This window comes from Ambystoma mexicanum, chromosome 3q (assembly GCF_040938575.1).
Source record: "Ambystoma mexicanum isolate Mex_15411 chromosome 3q, UKY_AmexF1_1, whole genome shotgun sequence".
In the NCBI taxonomy this organism is placed as follows: domain Eukaryota; kingdom Metazoa; phylum Chordata; class Amphibia; order Caudata; family Ambystomatidae; genus Ambystoma; species Ambystoma mexicanum.
The window spans coordinates 339,955,695-339,981,480 of NC_090926.1; positions in this window are offsets into that span (position 1 = coordinate 339,955,695).

Consider the following 25,786-nt stretch of genomic DNA (forward strand, 5'->3'; position numbering starts at 1 on the left):
CTCTCCCCACTTTCCTCTCCTTAATGTTTCATAGCTATGCCTCCTCAGGTATTAACTTTCATACACCCTCCTCAATATTTCTCTGATACTAATCCTCAGCTGTCAGCCCCCCACCTGTCACCCCCGCCCCCTCCATAATGCTGCCCAGGTCCTCCACCTCTGCTCTTCTCTTTCTGGACCTTTCCTCCTCCCTTCAACACTGGGCCTTGCAAAGGCAGACATAGCGGGCGTACAAAAGCGCGCGCCAAGCGCCATCCCAGCCAGGAACCTTTGATGGAAGCGGTCCTCCGCGTTGCTATTGTGGATTCCACGGAGGTCCTTGCTCTCGGGACCACTGCCTGCTGTGGCTTTGGAAACAAATTCCCTTCCATGTGCAAGTGTGTTCCCTTTCATAGTGGGCACAGGGCTTTCAGGGTTTCAGGAGTACTAAAGCACAAAAGGATGTGGATGGAGGGGGGGAGCCTGGTGCCGAATTCATGGAACAGGTGGTGGTCCCCAGCCCCCATGGCCTATCAAGCCCCATCCTATAGCCTTTGACATAGGGCTACATCACAGTGCCGAGTTCCAACTCAAGGTACTGAGGATCATTGCCCATCCATCCTCAAATCCCATCTATGGTCTGTGCTTCAAGCTCTAAAAAAAAAAAACTATTAAAAGCTTTTAACCATGCTGCATCTCATCTGATTTCCGGTTCACCATACCCCAGTCACCTCACCATGGTCCTCATCACTCGGAAATGGTACACAGTTGAAACAGGAGACCTACACAAACTAGCCTGTACTCCATAATCTTATTAGGTGGGTGATGGCAGGAACGTTTTGAACTAATCATAATGACTGGCATTCCTCTTTGGCAACCCTCCAGACCATCATTTTTCAGGCTGCCAAAGGGGGAAGGCCAAACGGAAATTAGGATTGGTCCCACCCCAAAAAGGGCATTCAAACCCAACTGCTAGGGCACATCCCTTCTGTAGGAGACCGCAAGCACCACCAGACATGTTTCAGTCTCTCCTTGGGCACTGAGCATGTTCACAGCCTGAGGTCCAGCTGAAACTCTGCCCTCGATCCCAGTGGAAGGACTGATGTAAGGCATTTTAGCCTTACATCAAAAATGCTGAGGCGGTCTGAATCTTTATATATGGGTCAATGTTAAACACATTTTAATAATAGGGCAAATGTTGTGAAAAATTAAATGAGCACCAAGCCCAGGGTGCATTATGTATTATGTATTGAGCGAATCAAGCATGCAACTCTTTTATCCCAGACATATTTGTCAAATATAAAGCTCTGTGGTCATTCTTATGCTCTTTGAATTTAGGCAAAGCAGGTTAGAACCTCAATGGTGCTATTTGTCGTTCTGCCCTTTCTCAAAGTGGTATTTCAAATGAGTACAAGAGGACTTTACAAGATTGTCGATCTTGAAGCCACAACCTTCTATCAGAAAATAATGTGTATGGTTATTCCAATATTTGACAATGTGACTTGCTCTGTAAAACAAGAAATATTTCTAATAGGACTTCAAAAGACACTGCAAAAAGAATGAGCTTATAATGTGTAAATAATTAACTAATAGCTGCTTTTGCAAAAAAACACAGTCCTCCAACTCCGACTCAGAATATGCGTTCCATTTTCCCTGAGCGCGACTGTCAGCAAAAGCTGGGATGGCTCTAGCAAACTGCACCTGACAGCGAGACTCTCAGCCACACAGAAAGAGGCAAAGACACTGGGCCTCGTTCAGAGTTTGGAAGGGCAGCACCAATGTGGCGGTAAAGGAGTCACTGTCACTGTTCATGCACCACCAAAGTCAAAAAATCACAAAAACTGCCGAAATGAGGAATAACTCAAGGGTGCGCATGATTCTGAGTCGTGCACTTCCTTCAGGCTACCGCAGTCTTACGCTTACCGCATGGGGTCATGCTAAATGATTTTGGCGGCCCTGAATATGGCCCAGAGAGAGCTAATTTGAGTATGATGTTCTGGGTCCAGACATGTAAGCCATTCACCCTAACTGTCCAATATCCTTAGCCGGCAACCTGGCTATTTCCGGATGATGTAGATTTCTTCCAAGCAAGGAAAGCCCGTGCTGGGAAACAGCCGACTTCAGCAAACTGCAAGCGCAGAAACCACCGTTCTCAAGCGGAATCTCCATTTCCGGCAAGAAGTGCAAACTTCCAGGCTCTGGAGGGATTCAACGCCTTTGAAGTCCTTGCTCCTATATGTTGGCTGTATCTCTAACTCCTTGCATTTTGACTTAAAGTCTGGCCCACTCCCCCCTCTTATCCTTGAGCTCTTAGCACCTCCCCTGCTTACAGCCCCCACTTGATGACTTTTCGCATCTGTTTGTGGCCCTGGCCGTATGCCTCTCCCCACCTTGCTGCTCTAGCCATACTCTATCCCGATGGCAACACCTCTGCTCCCACCTACAGCAGGTTATGGGGCTGGCATTCTGCCAGGGCAGGCATCCTCACTTATCCTATCAGCGCGATGTTATTTATACCCCCGCATCTCGTGCCACTCTCCCATTGAATGCTGGTAGCGTTCGCTTGCATTTCCTACATCGCGCTGATTAATTCCGGCGTTCTCTTCCGCCCTCCTTTCCTGTGCATCACAACATGACCTTGACGTACATTTGGCTCCTTCTCTGCCACCTTGACTGCCTCCAGACACCTGCCTGTACTGGTGAATGCTGGTAGCATATTGCTTGACAGACTATTCACTTGCCTTCACCTTTTTAGCACCACCCCCCATCCGTATCACAGTGACCTCGCTTGCTTCTGACCTTTTTTGCACCCCACATGCCTCTGACCTTTCAGCTCCTCCGCTGGCATCAATGCGGTTCATATTGATTGCATTGTTATGATATGATATGGTGTGATATGATAGTTTATCTATATAGCACCTATATACAATGTGTTTCAAAGCGCTTCACGGCAAGGGAGGGAGCAAGGGAAAATACAATGACATTCTTAAAGGCCATGAACAACAAGAATGTGAAATTAACTACCGTACTTGGCCTGACGACATTTCAGATAGTGCAAGAGCTAAAACGCAGGAACTGGGAAACAGACAGGCAACTACCATACCAGGCCTAATGACATTTCTGGCAGAGCCGTAGATTAACAAGAGGTGAGGGAGGTGGAGGAGAAAGGAGGGAGAGGAACAAAACAAGCAACTATCGTACTAGGCCTGACGACATTTCAGATAGTGCTGGAGGGGAGGGGGGGACAAGTAAAGGGAGTGGGGGAGGAGACAAACATTTGTTGCTATCATACTAGGTTGAGGGACAATTTTGATAGAGTAAGTGCATAGAAAAAAGTAAAGAAGGGTGGGAAGAGAGAGGAGAAGGGAGAGGAGGAGAAAACAGAAAATAAAACAGTAAGGAAAATAGGAAATAAAAAAATAAAATATATATATATATATATATATATATATATACATATATATATATATATATATATATATATAATCAGTGAAAAAACTTTGTTAACGGGACGTTATGGTTAAGTTGCGCAACTAAAAACCTATGAAATTCAGTGAAAAAACTTTGTTAAAGGGACGTGGTTCCAAGTAAAACCGAAAAAACCCTGAAATTCGGCAGTTATGGTAAGCTAAGCAACTATAACTCATGCCACCACCGTGCACTGCTAAGCCTAACACCCAGGACATCAAAGATGACACCACAAATGTCATTGATGACATCACTGATGACATCACACGTCTGACGTCCCCTTTTTTCCTTTCCTGACATATCTAGGCCACATGATTTTCTTCAGTAACAGTCAGGAACTAAAAATTGTAAATGTACTATATTTGTAGACTTATCCTTCAAGTATGTTCTTACTATAATTCCCTTATGGTCCACTCATATCATATGAAACATATACATAGGTGAAGACACAACCTTGAAAGACAGCAATCATTTTTGTGCATTAAAATTATCAGTAGAGTTATCAGCACTTTCTGATAGTTTTGATGTTTTTTATTACTGTACTTTCCCTGTATATGCTCATATTTTTATATGTTGTACTCACACTATTTTCCTTAGGATCCAGACACATCATGTGATATATATAGATAGGGTAAGTGACAGCTTTGAAACAGAGCAATCATTTCTCTGCATAAAGGTAATCAGTTAGGTTATGAACACTTTCTGCTACCATTGCTGTTTCTTTGTCTTACTTCAATTCCCTTGTATATATTCATATTTGTATCTGGTATTGTCTCTTTGTGATTTGTCTATAATAATGCAATTATGTAGCAAGTGGGTTTTATTTCCTACTTATCAAAAGTTTCACTGTACGCAAAACTGTACTATGAAAACAGTTTTCATAAGCTTGCCATGTTGAATAGTGAAATGATTATTGCACCTCCATCATGTATGCTGCACACAATGCCTATGTTTCTACATGAGTACCTTAGTATACTGGATTGAAGTTAATAATAGAATGATATTTATATCAATGCATAGCTTAATGGCCTGATTAGCACTTGACATTTATTCCAATAATCCTTGACACTTTTTTTATTAACATTTTATTTTTATTGACTTTTTCAGAGCCGTCTGAGCGCCAGGGGACCACTTTGGCGGTGATAGTGCGCGGTACAAACCAATATGCCACATTGAACGAACAAGTACAACTTAACCGGGTTTAACGCCACGCTATTGTTATTATATTCCGGTATAAAATAATCTAAAGGGTTACTTACATTATATTGGCATTTTCCATTGTCTACGCGTAATGCAGTCCTTAAATACGACTCCGTCTGTGCCAACGATCTTTCTCATAGTGATATAATATATAAAAGCGGTTTAGTTTCAGAAATTTCATCCTTATCGTCTCTTACGTTTTTGCACTCCTCCTTCAAAAGAAGTCTTTTGGCACGATCCCTGTCTGTCAAGGTCAAAAAACAATAGAACCTTATAGTGCGAGTCGTGGGCCACTCGCGAGCAAAAAATGGAAGCAGCTGACCTTCACTGTGAACAAGCATAAATTCTTACTTTGCAACATTGTGTGTAAAGCCATCCCTGAGAAATTGCTTTTTACACTCCATCTATGTATATTGTCTGTGTGCTAATGAAAAAAGTTTGTTAAAGGGAGTTTATGGTTAACTTGCACTACTAAAAATCTATGAAATTCAGTAAAAAAACTTTGTTAACGGGACGTTATGGTTAAGTTGCGCAACTAAAAACCTATGAAATTCAGTGAAAAACTTTGTTAAAGGGACGTTATGGTTAAGTTGTGCTACTAAAAACCTATGAAATTCAGTAAAAAAACGTTAACGGGACGTTATGGTTAAGTTGCGCAACTAAAAACCTATGAAATTCAGTTAAAAAACGTTGTTAAAGGGACGTTATGGTTCCAAGTAAAACCGAAAAACCCCTGAAATTTGCCAGTTATGGTAACATAAGCAACCATAACTCGCGCCACCACCGTGCACTGCTAAGCCTAACACCCAGGACATCAAAGATGACATCACAAATGTCATTGATGACATCACTGATGACATCACATGTGCATTTACCTTTCATGAAAAGTCTGCATAAGGGATTCTTAGTGTAATGTTAATAAAAAAAGTGTCAAGGATTATTGGAATAAATGTCAAGTGCTAATCAGGCCATTAAGCTATGCATTGATATAAATAGCATTCTATTATTAACTTCAATCCAGTATACTAAGGTACTCATGTAGAAACATAGGCATTGTGTGCAGCATACATGATGGAGGTGCAATAATCATTTCACTATTCAACATGGCAAGCTTATGAAAACTGTTTTCATAGTACAGTTTTGCGTACAGTGAAACTTTTGATAAGTAGGAAATAAAACCCACTTGCTACATAATTGCATTATTATAGACAAATCACAAAGAGACAATACCAGATACAAATATGAATATATACAAGGGAATTGAAGTAAGACAAGGAAACAGCAATGGTAGTAGAAAGTGTTCATAACCTAACTGATTACCTTTATGCATAGAAATGATTGCTCTGTTTCAAAGCTGTCACTTACCCTATCTATATATATCACATGATGTGTCTGGATCCTAATGAAAATAGTGTGAGTACAACATTTAAAAATATGAGCATATACAGGGAAAGTACAGTAATAAAAAACATCAAAACTATCAGAAAGTGCTGATAACTCTACTAATAATTTTAATGCACAAAAATGATTGCTGTCTTTCAAGGTTGTGTCTTCACCTATGTATATGTTTCATATGATATGAGTGGACCATAAGGGAATTATAGTAAGAACATACTTGAAGGATAAGTCTACAAATATAGTACATTTACAATGTTTAGTTCCTGACTGTTACTGAAGAAAATCATGTGGCCTAGATATGTCAGGAAAGGAAAAAAGGGGACGTCAGACGTGTGATGTCATCAGTGATGTCATCAATGACATTTGTGGTGTCATCTTTGATGTCCTGGGTGTTAGGCTTAGCAGTGCACGGTGGTGGCATGAGTTATAGTTGCTTAGCTTACCATAACTGCCGAATTTCAGGGTTTTTTCGGTTTTACTTGGAACCACAACGTCCCTTTAACAAAGTTTTTTCACTGAATTTCATAGGTTTTTAGTTGCGCAACTTAACCATAACGTCCCGTTAACAAGGTTTTTTCACTGTATATATATATATATATATATATATATATATATATATATATATATATATATATATATATATTTATTTTTTTATTTCCTATTTTCCTTACTGTTTTATTTTCTGTTTTCTCCTCCTCTCCCTTCTCCTCTCTCTTCCCACCCTTCTTTACTTTTTTCTATGCACTTACTCTATCAAAATTGTCCCTCAACCTAGTATGATAGCAACCAATGTTTGTCTCCTCCCCCACTCCCTTTACTTGTCCCCCCCTCCCCTCCAGCACTATCTGAAATGTCGTCAGGCCTAGTACGATAGTTGCTTGTTTTGTTCCTCTCCCTCCTTTCTCCTCCACCTCCCTCACCTCTTGTTAATCTACGGCTCTGCCAGAAATGTCATTAGGCCTGGTATGGTAGTTGCCTGTCTGTTTCCCAGTTCCTGCGTTTTAGCTCTTGCACTATCTGAAATGTCGTCAGGCCAAGTACGATAGTTAATTTCACATTCTTGTTGTTCATGGCCTTTAAGAATGTCATTGTATTTTCCCTTGCTCCCTCCCTTGCCGTGAAGCGCTTTGAAACACATTGTATATAGGTGCTATATAGATAAACTATCATATCACACCATATCATATCATAACAATGCAATCAATATGAACCGCATTGATGCCAGCGGAGGAGCTGAAAGGTCAGAGGCATGTGGGGTGCAAAAAAGGTCAGAAGCAAGCGAGGTCACTGTGATACGGATGGGGGGTGGTGCTAAAAAGGTGAAGGCAAGTGAATAGTCTGTCAAGCAATATGCTACCAGCATTCACCAGTACAGGCAGGTGTCTGGAGGCAGTCAAGGTGGCAGAGAAGGAGCCAAATGTACGTCAAGGTCATGTTGTGATGCACAGGAAAGGAGGGCGGAAGAGAACGCCGGAATTAATCAGCGCGATGTAGGAAATGCAAGCGAACGCTACCAGCATTCAATGGGAGAGTGGCACGAGATGCGGGGGTATAAATAACATCGCGCTGATAGGATAAGTGAGGATGCCTGCCCTGGCAGAATGCCAGCCCCATAACCTGCTGTAGGAGGGAGCAGAGGTGTTGCCATCGGGATAGAGTATGGCTAGAGCAGCAAGGTGGGGAGAGACATACGGCCAGGGCCACAAACAGATGCGAAAAGTCATCAAGTGGGGGCTGTAAGCAGGGGAGGTGCTAAGAGCTCAAGGATAAGAGGGGGGAGTGGGCCAGACTTGAAGTCAAAATGCAAGGAGTTAGAGATACAGCCAACATATAGGAGCAAGGACTTCAAAGGCGTTGAATCCCTCCAGAGCCTGGAAGTTTGCACTTCTTGCCGGAAATGGAGATTCCGCTTGAGAACGGTGGTTTCTGCGCTTGCAGTTTGCTGAAGTCGGCTGTTTCCCAGCACGGGCTTTCCTTGCTTGGAAGAAATCTACATCATCCGGAAATAGCCAGGTTGCCGGCTAAGGATATTGGACAGTTAGGGTGAATGGCTTACATGTCTGGACCCAGAACATCATACTCAAATTAGCTCTCTCTGGGCCATATTCAGGGCCGCCAAAATCATTTAGCATGACCCCATGCGGTACGCGTAAGACTGCGGTAGCCTGAAGGAAGTGCACGACTCAGAAGCATGCGCATCCTTGAGTTATTCCTCATTTCGGCAGTTTTTGTGAATTTTTGACTTTGGTGGTGCATGAACAGTGACAGTGACTCCTTTACCGCCACATTGGTGCTGCCCTTCCAAACTCTGAACGAGGCCCAGTGTCTTTGCCTCTTTCTGTGTGGCTGAGAGTCTCGCTGTCAGGTGCAGTTTGCTAGAGCCATCCCAGCTTTTGCTGACAGTCGCGCTCAGGGAAAATGGAACGCATATTCTGAGTGGGGGTTGGAGGACTGTGTTTTTTTGCAAAAGCAGCTATTAGTTAATAATTTACACATTATAAGCTCATTCTTTTTGCAGTGTCTTTTGAAGTCCTATTAGAAATATTTCTTGTTTTACAGAGCAAGTCACATTGTCAAATATTGAAATAACCATACACATTATTTTCTGATAGAAGGTTGTGACTTCAAGATCGACAATCTTGTAAAGTCCTCTTGTACTCTTTTGAAATACCACTTTGAGAAAGGGCAAAACGACAAATAGCACCAGTGAGGTTCTAACCTGCTTTGCCTAAATTCAAAGAGCATAAGAATGACCACAGAGCTTTATATTTGACAAATATGTCTGGGATAAAAGAGTTGCATGCTTGATTCGCTCAATACATAATACATAATGCACCCTGGGCTTGGTGCTCATTTAATTTTTCACAACATTTGCCCTATTATTAAAATGTGTTTAACATTGACCCATATATAAAGATTCAGACCGCCTCAGCATTTTTGATGTAAGGCTAAAATGCCTTACATCAGTCCTTCCACTGGGATCGAGGGCAGAGTTTCAGCTGGACCTCAGGCTGTGAACATGCTCAGTGCCCAAGGAGAGACTGAAACATGTCTGGTGGTGCTTGCGGTCTCCTACAGAAGGGATGTGCCCTAGCAGTTGGGTTTGAATGCCCTTTTTGGGGTGGGACCAATCCTAATTTCCGTTTGGCCTTCCCCCTTTGGCAGCCTGAAAAATGATGGTCTGGAGGGTTGCCAAAGAGGAATGCCAGTCATTATGATTAGTTCAAAACGTTCCTGCCATCACCCACCTAATAAGATTATGGAGTACAGGCTAGTTTGTGTAGGTCTCCTGTTTCAACTGTGTACCATTTCCGAGTGATGAGGACCATGGTGAGGTGACTGGGGTATGGTGAACCGGAAATCAGATGAGATGCAGCATGGGTAAAAGCTTTTAATAGTTTTTTTTTTTAGAGCTTGAAGCACAGACCATAGATGGGATTTGAGGATGGATGGGCCATGATCCTCAGTACCTTGAGTTGGAACTCGGCACTGTGATGTAGCCCTATGTCAAAGGCTATAGGATGGGGCTTGATAGGCCATGGGGGCTGGGGACCACCACCTGTTCCATGAATTCGGCACCAGGCTCCCCCCCTCCATCCTCATCCTTTTGTGCTTTAGTACTCCTGAAGCCCTGAAAGCCCTGTGCCCACTATGAAAGGGAACACACTTGCACATGGAAGGGAATTTGTTTCCAAAGCCACAGCAGGCAGTGGTCCCGAGAGCAAGGACCTCCGTGGAATCCACAATAGCAACGCGGAGGACCGCTTCCATCAAAGGTTCCTGGCTGGGAACACCCTGCAACGTCACGGAGAGAGACGGGGAATATGAATGCTTTGATAATGTCAGGCTTAGGGGCGGGAAATATGATTTAGTGTCGCAAAAGCAGGTCAGCCAGGTCGATGGGGCAAGTGATAGGATTATCACATAATGTCGGTGCACAGCAGCCTGATTTATCGTTTGTTTAGTGGACAAAAAGTTGGGTAAGGGCCATAGGAAATTGTAATGTCAACGGACATAAGGAGGGTTCTTAGAACACTTTCAACCTGACAACGAACAATACGAACAGCGTTCTCAGACCACCCCCATTTTGTTTAATTGCAAACATTACCTCCACGTCCGCTCTTCCTCGTCCCAGTACTTACTTCATGAGGCCCATGCCTCCAACACAGGACCTTCTTCTATTTCTTTAAATTCCTATAACTCCTCCCCGACATCCACATCACTCAGTTTCATATTACCAAGCCGGAGCATGGGACCTTCCCCGCAGGGAGGGTGAGGAGGGTCGTCAGTACGGTGACGAGGAAGAGTAGGACTAGGAGTAATGAAGATTACCGGTAAGTAATCAGAGCATTTCAGGACACCGCTAGTGTTCTTAGTTCAAATTTAGCTTGCTTGCGAACAAAATGGACACATACTCCGTCCTCAGAACACTCCAGCTGTTACGCCTCGGCAGGCACGGAGGAGGATTATAGCCCTTCGGAAGGGCATGCGTCACATTGCAAATCCATTCTACGCCCACTGGCAACTGCCCTGGAAAATAGTGGCCTCGGCTCACTCCGCGGCGCCCTGCGGCGAGTTGAACTACGCTTCCCAGCATTCCGCCTCCCGCTCTTAGCAGATGGGCGATGATGCGTGAACCTCGGTTTCGTCCGGTTCCGCCTTTCCCCTTCCTGATTTAAACCGCACAACCGGGAAAGACGCTGCTTCTGATTAAAGTTGCATCCCGGTGTTTAGAAGTTCCGTCTTCGATCCTACTATATTTACCCGTGTACCAGACCTAATTCCTCCTTCACGGACTGCATCTGCCTGCCGATTTTGGAAAATTACTTACCCGTGTACCAGACCTATTTCCTCCTTCACGGACTGCCTCTGCCTGCCGATTTTGGAAAATTACTTACCCGTGTACCAGACCTATTTCCTCCTTCACGGTCTGCCTCTGCCTGCTGCTTTTGGAAAACTACCCACCTGTGTACCAGACATCTTTTTCTCCCTCACGGACTGCCTTTGCCTGCCACCGAAACCATCACCTACAATTCTCCCATTTCATTGTGTCTCTTATGGTTGTTGTTCCCATCATCTCCACAATCAGACTTCCATTGGACATCCTCCAATAGTGCACAGGGACGCCTTGCAGAAAGTGCACCCACTCGACTCTAGCGCGCCCTCTTTCCGCCCGGGTTTAGTTCCCTAACTAACCTACCCCGTTTCTTATTTTGCACTTCCGTTTTTGGACTCCTTTGGGATAACTCAGACTCAACAACAACATCCGTGGTAAGGGTTCTCTAATTTATGATTCCATACCTCGTAGCCTAGCGACAACTGTCATTAGTATAGGTTACATTCTCCTTTCTTACTTATAGGTGGTTCCGGTTGCCTTAAACAAGGGGAGGGCATAGCTCAGGTACTACTAGAAAGAAGTATCAAGGGAAAGGATTCTTCTTAAAGTTCCAATTGCTCACCTCTTGTTTTTTCCTTTACAGCTGGGTTCTTGGCGGCATGTCCTCCCCGCCCTTTTGAGCGATCAGTCCATCTGCCTGGTCCTACCCAGCAGAGGGTCATATCGTTAAAAAGGTCTTGTGCCCTCACAGAGAGGAGGCTAGGTTGGAGGCCCCGACCTAGCTCTTCAATCAATAGTGCAGTCCTGTGTCTTCCGGCCACCGATTGGTTTACTTCCCGTCCGGTGAGTAACAAAATCAGAAGCCATGGAAGAAGCGGATCCGTTGGCCACTTTAGTTCATTTGGTATCCGAACTACGGGCAGACATGTCTGCCGCACATGATGCCTTACACCAACGGATTGACAACATAAGGCCCTTTCCTGCACCCCAGACACTGGGAATTGATCCGTCCGGTGCTACTGCCTCAGGTTCTGGAACCCATTCAGCCTCTGCCTCTGGGTTTTCCTCGGGCCCTGTTCTGATGGCCACCCAATTCCCGTTGGCTCCTCCGGAACGCTTTACGGGTGACCCAAAGCAGTATCGGACCTTTATCAACCAATGCAAATTGCATTTTCTTTGCCGCCCCTCGGCCTTTCCCAATCCCACCACAAAGGCGGCCTTTATCCTTTCGCACTTCGGAGGGACGGCGGCAGCTTGGGCTAATCCCTTGCTTGAATCCAATAGCTATGTTTTGTATGACTGTGATGCTCTTATTACAGCCATGAATAGGGTATTCGATACCCGGTACAAGTCACAAGCCACGGATCTAGAATTCTTGAATTTACGCCAGGGTACGTCTTCCCTGTTTACATACCTCACTAGGTTCAATCAGCTGGCAGCCGAGACGGATTGGCCGGAAGAAAAGAAATCTGCGGTATTTTACAAAGGATTGTCTGAGGAGCTAAAAGACATCCTTGCTACTGTGCCGGTGATTCCTACTACATTCGGGGAGTTACTTGATTTAGTACTACAAATAGATGCTAGAAGATCTGAACGGAAGGGAGAACGGAAAAATATGACTCCAGTTCCCCTTCCCCTTGATTCTGTTAACCCTCCTTCCTCTGCTTCTTCTGAGCCTATGCAGATTGGGGCGGTACGTGGTCCGTTGTCTCCTGCACAACGTGAACACCGTCGATCCAACAATTTATGCATGTACTGTGGTTCGTCGGAGCACCACCTCAAGGATTGTCCGAAGAGACCCGTTAAGAAGGCGGGAAACGCGAGAACCCGGCGATAGCAGGAGTCCCTATGCCGGGGGTATTATCTTTGGACTCGAATATGGCAGTTACCGTGCCTGTCAGTCTGCCAGTGGTATTTACCACTTCAACTGACTGTTCTTTCTCTTCTCAGGCTATAATTGATTCCGGTGCTACTGGGAATTATATGGATTATGATTATGCCCTGAGCAATAACGTTCCTGTGGTTTCTAAACCACAACCTGAAGCCGTACATGCGGTAGACGGCACTTCTCTGGTCTCGGGTCTGGTTACTCAAAGTACGTCCCTCGTCCGTATGCAGACGAACGATGGACATACCGAAACACTCACATTCGACCTAATTAAGGCCCCCCAGCTTCGTGTATTTTTGGGCATTCCGTGGTTACAACATCACAATCCTGACATTGACTGGGCCAGGAAGGTGGTACAGTTTCCTTCCTCTGTCTGTAACGAAAGCTCTTTTCAGACTAGTAGCATTTCCGGCACTTCCTGTCAAGCCCTGGTGGCCTCAATGGCCTTGATTGGTGCCATTACCAATGCCCTTGAACCTAGCATCCCTGTGGAATACGCTTCTTTTCGGGACGTCTTCGATAAAGGTGGAGCAGAACAGTTGCCCCCACATAGGCCGTATGATTGTCCTATCGACCTGGTACCGGGGGCTAAAATACCTGCCGGCATGGTTTACACGCTCGCACTGCCAGGAGACAAAGTGCTAAAAGAGTATATTGACAAGGCATTGGCTACGGGGTTCATCAGACCATCGAGATCACCGGCAGCGTCTCCACTGTTTTTTGTTCCTAAAAAAGAGGGTGACCTTCGCCCTTGTATTGATTATAGGGCATTAAACGCCATCACAGTCAAGAACCAGTACCCTCTTCCCCTGATCTCAGTACTCTTGGATCAACTGGGTTCCTCCGTGATCTTTACCAAACTTGATCTGCAGGGTGCTTACAACCTAGTCCGCATAAGAGAAGGGGACGAGTGGAAAACCGCCTTCAAGACCCGGTATGGGTTATTCGAATACCTAGTGATGCCCTTCGGGTTGTGCAACGCCCCGGCCACCTTTCAAGCCTTCATGAATGATGTATTTCACGATTGTCTGGACCGGTTTGTTGTGGTCTATCTAGACGATATACTGATTTACTCCTCATCCAAGAGTGAACACACCCGACATGTGAGATCCGTCTTACAAAGGCTGAGAGAGAACCATCTCTTCGTCAAAGCCGAGAAGTGTATCTTCAATTCATCGGAGGTTGAGTTTCTAGGTTATGACCTTACCAACCGGGGTATCCGGATGAGCCAGTCTAAGGTTAAGGCCGTTTTGGAATGGCCTGCCCCTACTACAACCAAAGCCCTACAGTCATTCCTGGGGTTCGCGAACTTTTACAGGCGCTTTATCTTTTCATTTTCTACCATCTCAGCTCCTTTGACGGCTTTAACTAGCTCAAAAAAGCCATACCGATGGACACCAGAAGCACAATCTGCCTTCGAGGCCTTAAAAGCGGCCTTTTCTTCAGCGCCAGTGCTGCAACATCCCGATCTGCTCCTGCCATTTTTTGTGGAAGCTGATACTTCTGGGATGGCCATCGGGGCTATTCTGTCGCAACCCTGTCAGGATTCGGGTAAGATCCATCCAGTGGCGTTCTTTTCGAGGAAACTGACACCTTACGAGCGCAACTATCCTATCACGGAAAGAGAATTGCTGGCAGTCAAGGACGCTTTCGCCGAATGGCGACATCATCTATTGGGGGCCCGTCATCCGGTTACTGTCTTCTCTGACCACCGGAGTCTATTGGCATTCAAATCAATGAAGTGTCTCACTGCCCGACAGGCCCGTTGGCACCTCTTCTTTTCCCAGTTTAATTTCACCATCACATATAGGCCAGCCCGTCTCAATGTTTGTGCCGACGCCTTGTCTCGTCTGCCCTCTCACTCGGAGCAAAGCAAACCCGAATGCCCTCTTCTGCTGCCTTCTAGGGTCGTATGTGCATGTACTCCACGCCCTTTGCTCCGTTCTTTAATCTCGGATTGGGTGAATACACATAAAGAAGAATGTGTAGTCCTAAACCTTGATGTGGTACGAGGACTTCCTTATATTCAGGGCCGCCTGTTTGTGCCCCCGGGGAAAGCACGTCTCCAAGCCCTTGCTTTATCCCATGACTCTTTGATAGCGGCTCATCCAGGTCAAAAGAAAACTCTGGACTTGCTTCGACGTTGGGCCTGGTGGCCGTCTATGTCACAAGACGTGATTCGTTATCTGGCCTCCTGTTCTGTGTGTGCTCAATGTAAGGTCTCCCGGTCTAAACCTATGGGTTTGTTACAGTCACTCCCGGTTCCTCACAAACCATGGTACATGGTCTCTATGGATTTCATCGTGGACCTGCCACCTGTGGACGGTTTTGATACCATCTGGGTGGTAATTGATTATTTCACTAAAATGGCACTCTTCGTTCCTTGTGTGGGTTTGCCCTCTGCTCCAACTTTGGCCTCGTTGTTCCTTAGGAATGTATTTCGTTTCTTTGGTCTGCCCTCTATTGTGGTTTCAGATCGCGGACCGCAGTTTACATCACGTTTCTGGAGGGCTCTGACGGCGTCCTTGGGCATTGATGACAGGTTCAGCTCGGCCTTCCATCCACAAACGGATGGGCAGACTGAACGGCTCAACGCCACTCTCGAGCAATATCTGCGCTGCCTCACATTTCGTTTCCAGTCATCTTGGTTGGCGTTGTTACCACCTGCTGAATTCGCTTATAACAATTCTCTGCATGCCGCTTCTGGTGTATCACCCTTTTTTGCACTATACGGACACCATCCACGGTCCTTACCCCTGGATCCTGATCTTCCAATTGACAATCCAGCGACTCATGCGTGTGTTCGGGACCTCAAGTCCATTCATGAGGTCGTTCGTCAACACCTGCTGCATGCTCAGGCCAAAGCTAAGAAATTCGCTGACAAACATCGGGCACCGGCACCCGACTACCGTGTAGGTATGAAGGTTTGGCTGTCATCACGCAACCTGAGAATGCCTGGAAAACGGATGCTCTTACCCAAATTCGTGGGACCTTTCTCTGTCACTAAGGTTTTGAATCCAGTTGCTGTACGTCTTTCATTGCCCTCGTCCTGGAAACAGCATCCTGTGTTTCATGTCAGCTTGCTGAAGCCTTGTCCTGCCAACATGCGATTGCCAATACGCCCGGCCCCGGTGCAGGTGGATGGTAATGATGAGTACGAAGTGGCAGATATCCTGGATTTCCGACTTCGGAGGGGTCGTCCTTTTTACCTGGTTGACTGGAAAGGTTTTGGCCCTGAGGATAGATCTTGGGAGCCGTTATCTAACATACATGCTCTGGCCCTGCTTCGCCGCTTTCATGCCCGTAGGGGGGTGGTGCCGTCTTTGGGGGTGGATGCTGTTACGCCTCGGCAGGCACGGAGGAGGATTATAGCCCTTCGGAAGGGCATGCTTCACATTGCAAATCCATTCTACGCCCACTGGCAACTGCCCTGGAAAATAGTGGCCTCGGCTCACTCCGCGGCGCCCTGCGGCGAGTTGAACTACGATTCCCAGCATTCCGCCTCCCGCTCTCAGCAGATGGGCGATGATGCGTGAACCTCGGTTTCGTCCGGTTCCGCCTTTCCCCTTCCCGATTTAAACCGCACAACCGGGAAAGACGCTGCTTCTGATTAAAGTTGCATCCCGGAGTTTAGAAGTTCCGTCTTCGATCCTACTATATTTACCCGTGTACCAGACCTAATTCCTCCTTTACGGACTGCCTCTGCCTGCCGATTTTGGAAAATTACTTACCCGTGTACCAGACCTATTTCCTCCTTCACGGACTGCCTCTGCCTGCCGATTTTGGAAAATTACCCACCTGTGTACCAGACCTCTTTTTCTCCCTCACGGACTGCCTTTGCCTGCCACCGAAACCATCACCTACAATTCTCCCATTTCATTGTGTCTCTTATGGTTGTTGTTCCCATCATCTCCACAATCAGACTTCCATTGGACATCCTCCAATAGTGCACAGGGACGCCTTGCAGAAAGTGCACCCACTCGACTCTAGCGCGGCCCTCTTTCCGCCCGGGTTTAGTTCCCTAACTAACCTACCCCGTTTCTTATTTTGCACTTCCGTTTTTGGACTCCTTTGGGATAACTCAGACTCAACAACAACATCCGTGTTAAGGGTTCTCTAATTTATGATTCCATACCTCGTAGCCTAGCGACAACTGTCATTAGTATAGGTTACATTCTCCTTTCTTACTTATAGGTGGTTCCGGTTGACTTAAACAAGGGGAGGGCATAGCTCAGGTACTACTAGAAAGAAGTATCAAGGGAAAGGATTCTTCTTAAAGTTCCAATTGCTCACCTCTTGTTTTTTCCTTTACAGCTGGGTTCTTGGCGGCGTGTCCTCCCCGCCCTTTTGAGCGATCAGTCCATCTGCCTGGTCCTACCCAGCAGAGGGTCATATCGTTAAAAAGGTCGTGTGCCCTCACAGAGAGGAGGCTAGGTTGGAGGCCCCGACCTAGCTCTTCAATCAATAGTGCAGTCCCGTGTCTTCCGGCCACCGATTGGTTTACTTCCCGTCCGGTGAGTAACACCACCATTTAGTTTATATAGAACATTTCAGAACATCCGTGTTGTCCACAGACAAATCGAACACAACAAAAGTGTCTAGCACATAAAAAAAACAGAACATTGAACCTATCTCAGACTCCCCCACCCTCCCCAAACACTCTTACACACCAACACACTCCACTAAATACAATTTTTATTCCAAGTTTCACTGCGCTGTCCGCGGTCGTCCGCGAATCCAAGATGGCGGGCACCACAGAAAATCTGATGCGCTTCACGCACCACGCCGTCCAATCAGCGAACACGTTGCATGTCCGCGGACCTCACGCAAGCCGTTCGGCCAATCAGGGCACTGTCCGCGGAGCGAACCGGGAAGTCCATCCGCGGAGCGAACGGAGATATCACTAATTTTTTTGCCTTACATTTTGGTCATTTTAAAAAAATGACTGGACGGGTTTACACCAAATTTGCAAAAGCACGCTTTCGGGACCAAGCCCCCGCTCCTGCTGCAAATTTGGTGTAAATCCGTCCAGCGGTTTGGGCTGTAGGCGTGCGCAAAGTTTTTTCCCATTATGTCTATGGGAAAAAACAAAAGTTTTGGGACCCCGCTATAGCTTTGCCCCCCCTGGACCAAACCTCTCCACACCTTGCAAAAATATTCAGAGTGGGCCATATACTTTGTTTGCAACGTTTGGTGAGGATTCGTCCACAGGGAGCAAAGTTATAAGCCACCCAGAAAATGCCAACTTAACCATAACTACATGGACGCTACCGCGTCCATGTTATATATATATATATATATATATATATATATATATATATATATATATATATATATAACGCAGGTGTCCAACTTGAAGCTGTATTTCTGTACATCTGAACTTCAAAACTGCAATGTTCGGCCAGTGGGTCTGCATTACTGTTCTCATCTGATGCTGTTCCTGGTTCCTGGGCAATGCAATAGTTGTTGCATTGACTTACACACTTACTAGTTTTCCTTTCTGCGTGAGGCTTTCTCTGTGCAGCACTCTGATGCCTCCAGTAGTCTGCTCCTGGGCGTTATAAGACTACAGAAGTAACCATAAATAAATAAATAAATAAAATATGTGCTATGCACGAGCTGCCAGCATTCAAAGAGTGTGTGCCATGTGCAGGCGCCCGTTGTATAGGCGTGTGTGCCATGTACAAGCTGCAGCATTAAAGGAGTGTGTGCCATTTAGAGACTTTTAGCATTACAGAAGAGTGTGCCATACACAAGCTGCCAGGTTTATTTACGTGTATTGCTAGTCGCAATGTGTAGATGCCGCTACGCCATCGGAGCCGCTTCGCCAATTTCTGCCGTTCCACCACGCCCATGAATCCGCCTGACATTTTCGCGCTCATCCAGCAAGTTGTGAAATGCAAAATATTCACTGTCGCAGACCGGTTTCCCTTAACACCTTGCAGCAAAACCTACCAAGCACAAGCTTTGATTCGGCGGATTTGCTGCACGTGCACCACATTTGGTGAAACTCATGTATTTCGCATGGTTAGCACCGCATTTCGGCATCGCGAAGCCGAAACTGTTTGTCATGCCCCAAAACGTTTTCGAGAATGGCTCGCATGCAGGGGCGTTGCTAGGGGGGGGGCTAAGTGGGCTATAGCCCCTGATCTTTTGGTTGTAGCCCCGGATAGAATCTCAGGAGCTACAGCCAAAAGACTAGCTAGCCCCCAACCCCCAGACCCAACAGTTTGGACATCAGCGTAGCCCCGGGTCTTTTCCAGACTTAGCAACTCCCCTGCTTGCATGGGTGCAATCTGGCAATGGCGCGCAAAACACACCATTGTACCAGCAGAAAGGTTCACGTGGGCGACTTTCAGTCAATGGCACGCAAAACTCAAGAGAAGCCACACAAAACCGTGATGCATGAAATATTTTGCTTGGCGTGCAAAATTCTCGTGGCGGCAGAAGCAGAATGTGTGGCATGCAGGGTCAGTTTGTAGCCAACTAGGTGCCCAGGGCGAAACACCAGAATGCAACTCCTCCACCCCCCCCACTGGCACACGTCACTCACATACTACTCCTCTGTCATGTGACAAAACCCTGCCTCAATATGAATAGATAATTGCTTTATAAATGAAGCTGGTTTCATTACATTGTAATTTAAGTACTTTACAGTAGAATTCCAATGTAAAAATACAGCTGTTGCTGCCCAAGTAAATGTTTTTTCTGTCCCCTGCCCTTAGGGCAGGACGTGCCTGAACGTAGTTTCAAACTGTCCACCTCACTTGTATTTTGCAAGGGGCAATACTAGACTAACCGTATGAATTATTTTCTGATAGAGGGTTATCATTCGAAGTACTCTTTCAAAATACCTCTCTGAGAGTGGGAAAGGTGACAAATAGCACCAATGAGGATTCCTGTATGCTTTGCATTAAATCACAGAGCATTTCAGGACTATAACAGTGATCAGAGATCTATATATTTCATAAACAAGTCTGTGATAAAAGGATTGTATGTGTGAATCTCTAAATTCATAACTGATGCATAGCTTGGTGCTCATATCACAGTTCACAATATTCACCCTAACATTAAAATATTTGTAACTATGAACCATACATGCTCATTTGGACAGTTTACGTTTTTTGATACGACTATACAATGGGTGCAACATTAGCCATTCAAATGGGGTACAAGGGCTATTTGGCTTCATGTTTCTGAAGAATTTTAGAGGAGGAAGGGTTGGGTCTCAGTGTGGGCATGCCCAATCTCAATACAGAAACATATTTAGGGAATTGTATCTACAGATAGGGCAGGATATCGCACAAGAGTGACCCAATAAACAATGCACAGAAAGGCTACACAGAAAGGATTGGACCTCTTTCAAACTTTAACCTGACCAGCATTACGCGGATAAAGCGTTTTAAACAAAACCGGCTTCTGATGCATCGTAAAGGGTCCACAGTTCCTCAGCCACTACCTCCTCACTATTATGCAGGTCTCCGGGGTTATTTTGGCAAAAAAAAGTAGGTGTATGCTTTATCTAACAGAGCTGGCACTAGCATCTCTTATTAGTGCTGACCTGCAGCTAGTGAAAATTGTGGTGTGGCAGAGTACAAAGGGAGTTTGGGCTAGTGGATGTACAATTTGAGGCAAATTCCTTAATTGCTTTATGTGTTTGAGTGTGGGCACAGCATGGCATGCTCGTCAGAGCGACATACACAACATTCCAATGTGCTCTTGTATGGACATTGGGTACATCAGACAAAAACAGGCATATGTTCTTTTTACACAAGGGAGCACCGCATAGATGCCATTAACCAACAGGGTGGTGACTTGTGCAGTGCACAAATCATTGCTGCAAAGATATCACTGCATTGATTTGTCATGGACTACGGTGCCACACAATGAACTATACTTTCCTAATGAAGGTGCCAGGTGACATTGAGTTGCCATCTGCTGTGCTCACTAGGTAGTGGCTGGCTTGATTAGACAAAAGACCTTTGATGCTGAGCAGATGCATTTAGTCCATGTCCCAAAGCAGCCGGTAAAATACTTAAGCAAGAAAAGCAGAGTTAACCTTCCCAGGGATGCGCCATATGTAACTAAAAAGTAATATATATATAAAAAAATGTTGGTGTGTCAAATAAAGAGACATGAAAATAAAGAAAATAGTTTAAAACTTTTCTGTGTGGCACGTTAATTCTTTTTGAAGAATGCATAGGTTTGGTCAGATTATTGATATTTGTGCTGGCCTGGTGAATAGAAATGCCCCATGTTAAGTGTTCTTTACACTGAAATGTTAAGAAGATACTGTGTAAAAACAATGGCTTGTTAGATGAGCCATCACTTATAAATTGCCCCACTTGAAAGGCTATCAGCACAAAGAATGAGGGGCACGGGGTGTGTGACTCCAGAGCATCGCACATGCTGCGTTTGGAATATGCATTCCTTTGTTTGTATATTCGGAACTCATTGCAGTCATCCACAAGTCGGCAGAGAGCAGCAGCTAGCCACACATCACAGAGGAGCACTCACCGACACAGCATGCTGCTTGATCTACTGTCCAGCAAGCTCAGAAGCAGCTTTCTCGGTGGGCCCCTTACTACGCCCTCCTCCTAAGCTATTTAGCTCTGCACCCCCGGGCCGTTGCCCGCTCTGCCCAGGTCAAGAAACGGGGCTGGTGCCATGTACAGGCTACCAGCAGTTGCAAACCAAAGTCTCAGTGCTTTGGGCTAATGGTTGGAAGCATTGTAATTGTATTGCCAGAATATAGCAATAATCTTTAGGATTGTGTTTATATTACACCCCATTGGGTGTGGTCTTCTTCCAGCAAAGAACATGCATATTGTGTGACTAGGTTAGGAATTGTGTGCTTGACCTAAAGCGTGAGCTACGTCCCATCTAAGAACCCTTCATTGTACGACTTGTGTGCAACTCATTTGTTGTGGTGTTGCTATGTGCGTGTTGTACGCAAAACTCATGTGAAGTGGTTGCAAAACCAAGGATGCTTCTTCCCATTGTTCGTTGGACATGTCAGTGCTAATGACGTCAACATTTACAACTGCACACATCAACGCAGCAGCAAATCTAGTTTGCATCTTTCGAATCACCCCACTAACCATCCATGTGTCCCCCCTTTTTCATGTGTCTGCCAGAGAGCCTGGATTGCAAGGTACAAATCCCAGTAAAATGGCATAACGTAATGCAACATAACATAGCCTGAGGCATTCTTACCTCCGCAACTAAGCAAGATATTTGGTGACCTTAGGTCATTGAAGTGAAACCTACTTTCAAAAGATATTCACCAAGCCACAGAGGTTGGCCAGAAACCATTCAGGAGAGACTAATACTACGTGGCTCGAATCTCTAAAGACTATTGCCCTGACCTGCCCCCATCACCATACCAGGTTTTCCTTGTCAGTGACATCAGAGGATTGGCACACTTACAGCGTTTACATCTCGACCAGTCCCTACCCTTCAATTTGTACTGATGAATAACATTCATGGCTGCTTCAATTATTAAACCCCTGAAGTCTTAGCACTCCTGTTACAAGAGCTAACACCAATGGCCCTTATAGGCATATGCCACACTCTGCATGGCTCCCCCACACTAAAACACTTCCAGGCTTATAGACATGGGCCCTCCAAAGGTGGAAGGCCCAGGGGCATAAGAGGGGAGGTGGGATTGTTGTGGGTCAGGACACAGGCAGCACCTTTCAGGTACTGGCCCATTAAAATGCAGGTGTTAGGGTGGGCCACTAGGCCCCACTAACAATGGGGACCCAGAATCCTGGGCGCCCATACTGTGAGAAGGTGCCAGGGGCAGGTGACAACAGGTAGTCCCTGCTTCTGACACCTCACATCAAAGGCACCCTTACCATCATAATGGATTTGGAGACAAAAGGCCTTTGATGCATCAAAGAGGGGGCTACCCTACCCTCAGGCCAGTTTTGACCTATATCTGAGGAGGGCAGGGCATCCCTCAGTTATCTGTTTTCCCCTCCCCAGCGCAGACTGGAGCTCTGGGAGATTCTGTCTTGGCAGACGCTATGGAGTGAAATTATTTTGTTTCTGCCTTTGCCGGTACGTGGCTTGGAAGATTGCAGAAAGTCAGCTGCAGCACAACAGAAACGAGCTGAAGAGACATGGAGCAGCCTTTACAGAGAAATCTACAAAGTGAAATTGACAAGAGGACACCAACTGACTACTGAGCATAACGCCCACCGATCCACGGCTAGGCTGACAGCAGGCTGGCAGGGGCGGCTTTGTCCCATTGAGGAAATACAAATAACAATAAAGGATACCTGGGAAGGGCTGACTCCCTCCAACTCCTCCAGCTGCAGCGCAGCACATATCTGCTGCCCAGAAAAAAAACCAGCAGATTGAGTTACAAAGTAACTTGTGGAAATCGATGGCGCCACGGGCTAAAGCATACGATTTTGAAAGCAGGACGGCACGGAGTGATGACCAGCAGTGAGACAGGTCAAGTGAAAGCATTGACACCAGGGCAAGACCACAGAAATAACAATCATTAAATATTGGTGCCATAGAAACGTTAAGCAGGTGTAATCCCTGCAGGGCAGCTGGTCTTGACACAACAGTACTTTTGAGGCCTCTCTTTTTTGCTTCACCCTTGCAAAAAGGGAAAAGGGAACACAGCGGCTGCCACAAGAATGGGGAACAGTGCTCACATCTCACATCAGCCATAGCAGGTGGAACCCTGTGCGGAAGCACAAGGGCACGACAGGAGGAGTAACCCCTGTTGCACTGGGGTAACAATGCACGACCACACCAGAACAGCAGGCATTTGCATTAGAGGCTGGTGCTCACAAAATAAATCACTACACCCCTCTAACCGGAACAGAGGCACACCTTGGGTGTCCTACCTATACACAGGGCACCAGGAACTATTTGGCCAAGCATCGCTTTAGGCAAAACAAGGGTGCATAAGGACTTGCAGGCTACTGAAATAAATCCACAGCCATATCTACGGGCAATCATCAAAAGTTTGAACAAGGGTGGCCGGCACTCTCTCCTTAAAAGGAAAAGTTGCTCTTGGAATGGGCCAAGTAGGCAGAAGCGGCTCACGGCATGGATTTGGTCAAGAAAAAGATGGCGGAATTGGCAGCGGCCAGTGGTGAATCAGAAGCAGAGGAAGCTTCAGATGGAGAGGCTGGCGAGGAAGAGGACCAGACGGAGCAAGAGACGCAGGCAAAGAAGAAAAGGTGCCCAGATGTCCTCAGCATGCCAGCTTCAGCAGATGTCCACCCGGCAACAAAAAGAAAGCAAAAACAGGTACTGTGCAAAATGACGTGGGGACAATGTTAGAGCAATTTTTGCACAAAGAAGGGGGCGCTGTGAAAAAGAAGAGGTGCAGGGTGGACTCTATCAGCTCCAGCAGAGAGAGTGAGAGTTCTGACACAGGGTCTGAATCTGAGAGTGAGAATGACCAAGGGCACCTCAAGGCTTGGGTCGGGCCTAGTAACAATGATGAGTCCCCAGGGCTTAAGATGACCAAATACGGGAGGCGCGCAGCAGGACAAAATGTGAACAGGAGTGTGAAAAAGACTATTGCATAGCATATTGAGTGTAAAATCAAGAAAATAATTTGGCAAAAACATTTTACAGAAATGTTCTCCCTGTTGGAATATGAAGAAATAGTCCTTGACATTGTGAAGAAAGACAGAAAAGAGGAGGGGAAAGAGAGAGCAAGGAGGCCTAGATTGGAAATAAATACACAGAATTGGGAAGCAGCATTTCGTATTCTTGCTACAATAATTTTAGAGAAATTCCCAGAGGAAAGCACAGCGCTGATTGCTTACCATCACAGGATCCTGGAAATCCACAATACATTTGGGGGGGAATCCTGGCTGAATTATAACAGGGAATTCAGAAAAAAGATTCAAATATTCCCTGACCTAGGGAGGGAAGAAGAAGATCCCAAGCTGTATATGGTTTATGTATTAAAAGAGCCCATAAAACACAGAACAATAAAGAATATGAGTTGTAGAGTAATAGAAGGGGGAATTACAGGCAGCACAACATGCGCTGATATCAGAGAGGCAGCTCCCCCGAACATAAAACAATGCACCCCTTTTGGAAGCCTGCTCCACATAGGCAGAGAACCGGGCAACAAACTCAGGGGCAAACAAGCACCCGCAACTCGGGGGTGCCAAAGTGGAACACCACCCTATATGGTTGGAATTATGAAAACGTCTATTGCAGTTCGGGAGGAAAATGTAGGTTCAGACACCAATGTAGCACATGTGGTGGAGAACACAGCAGTGGTAAATGCACCAAGACCCCCGCTGCCAGGCCAAGCCCCAAAGTAACTGAAGGGAAAAACATTTACTAATTTTAAAATGCGGGCCTCACCTGTGAATGTAGATGAACTAATGATAATGTTAAAAGATGACCCCGGCATAGCAGCAAAAACCTTTTTAGGCAAGGCTTTAAAGAGGGATTCCGAATCCCATTTCATGGACATGGATCACAGCACATTCCCAATAATTTGAAATCTGTCTCTTCCCTATCTACAATAATCAAGGAAAAAATAGAAAAAGAACTTGGCTTGGACAGGATAGAGGGACCTTTGACACCCCACTCCTTCCCAGAATTTGTATGCTGCCCCCTTGGGCTAGTGCCCAAGAAAGAGAAGGGGGAGTTCAGAATTTGTCCTACCCTCCACGGAGCTCTTTTGATGATGGCATCCCTGCCCCAGAGGTGGCAGTTTCCTACAGCAGCTTTCAGGATGCTGTTGATTTGGTGAGATTTACAGGGCAGAATGCACTCATGGCAAAAGCGGACATCCAGTCAGCTTTCAGCCTGTTGCCAGCCCATGAGAGTGCCTACCAGTGGCTTCGTTTTCACTTTGAAAAGAAATTCTATTTTGACAAATGCCTCCCCATAGGGTGCGCCATTGCATGTGCATTCTTTGAGCAATTAAGTTATTTTCTGCAATCGACCCTGCAAAAGGCCATGCCTGGGTGAGAGTAGTTCACTATTTGGAGGATATTCTCTTTACAGGACCAGAA